Source organism: Pygoscelis adeliae, unplaced genomic scaffold, assembly GCF_000699105.1.
Source record: "Pygoscelis adeliae isolate BGI_AS28 unplaced genomic scaffold, ASM69910v1 Scaffold436, whole genome shotgun sequence".
Lineage (NCBI taxonomy): Eukaryota > Metazoa > Chordata > Aves > Sphenisciformes > Spheniscidae > Pygoscelis > Pygoscelis adeliae.
Genome location: NW_008825051.1, coordinates 1439892 through 1441280, shown reverse-complemented (window position 1 = coordinate 1441280; position 1389 = coordinate 1439892). Strand labels below are relative to the sequence as shown.

Below are 1389 nucleotides of genomic sequence, written 5' to 3'. Positions count from 1 at the left end.
AAAGGGCATGGCTGCGGGGACGGCCGGTGCAGCGGCCCCCGGCGTGACCGGCACGGCCAGATGCTTGGGCGCTCTGACGCCGGCTCTGTGCCGCGCTCCCGCCCGGTGCGGCCAGCGCGGAAGTGGGAGGGCTCAGCCCGGAGGAGCTTTAAATGCGGCGTGGGGTGAACGAGGCACACGCGAGTAAGGGCTGTGTCAGCCCCGCTGCTATTTCGGACGGCTCCACCGTTGCTGGGGAAACTCAAGGAAAGGTGGAAAAATCAGCGCCGAGGGCGGATAGTGGGGCCTTTCAAGAGTCGGCGGGGAAAATAATCACGGCGGGGATTTACAAGGGCTATTTATAGAGCGCAGGCATCCCGGGGAAGGAAGCGGGGCCGGCGACGGGGCTGAGTGGGGTTAGGAGCAGAGCGGGACAGCAGCGCTTCACCGTGTCCCCCCTGGGGGGACGGGGCTGGGAGCCCACGGGCGACCCGCTGGTGCTCATGCTTCTCCGGTGCCAGCCCGGGATGGGCACAGCCGTGGGGACATCTCCATACGTGGAGATGGTGGTTGGGACAGGCAGTGTGCGGCGCGGAGGGGCGCTGGGGCACAGACACCCCACGCTGCCACCCTGCACTGGTCCCCGCTCCGCCGCCCCTGGACAGACAGACTGACGTGCACCCGGACACAGGGCTCCCGGTTCCCCCAGGCAACTGCCACCACGACAAAGCGGGACCAAGATTTTTGGCAAGTGCCACGGGAAAGTGGGACTCCCAGCCCAACCCCAGCCTGGCCCTGTGAGGGCTTCCCAGGGGCCAAGGCAGGGGAGCAGGAGGTGGACAAGGTGACGGCTGAGGACAGGCGTGGACGATGCTGTCCCCTCGTGGCACATCCCCTGCATGACACCAGCACGAACGGGTGCCGGGGACACGCAGGGTGGCATGGGACGCTCATCCTGCACGGAAGCTGGTGGTGCCACCAGGGTGGACGGGGCCCCAGGGTGGCATGGCCAGGCCACCCCCTGCAACCTCCCACGGGTCCCACACCAGTGGGACTACGCGAGGATGCTTGGAGGAGCCACCTCTGCCTGGCCAAGCCATGCCCAGGGCTGGCTGGGGACACGAGGGGCATAGGAGGGATGCAAGACAAGGGTGTTCCCCACCCCGAGTGACGCTATCTGGACCCACAGCTCTCTCCAGTCCCAGGAGGGTAAAGTACAGCAATCCACTGGGAAAAAAATAGCTGCAACAACCCCAGGGCTCAGTCCTGCAAAGTACTGAGCACCCTGAGCCAGAGAAGGATTTTAGAGGGCAATCGCCCCTCCTAGTCCCCGGTGCTGTCCATGCCCTTGTAGGGGGCATGGCTGGTTTCGCTGCCTTTGCATCGTCTGGGCTGTGGTCCCAGCAGGAC

At 65.8% G+C, this 1389-nt stretch overlaps 1 protein-coding gene across 2 annotated transcripts in view; it reads right to left on the bottom strand.

Annotated features, from left to right (window-relative positions):
• The window catches only part of RGS3 (regulator of G-protein signaling 3), a 64963-nt gene that overhangs the window by 3400 nt on the left and 60174 nt on the right, over nucleotides 1-1389 (bottom strand). The window lies entirely within an intron of this gene.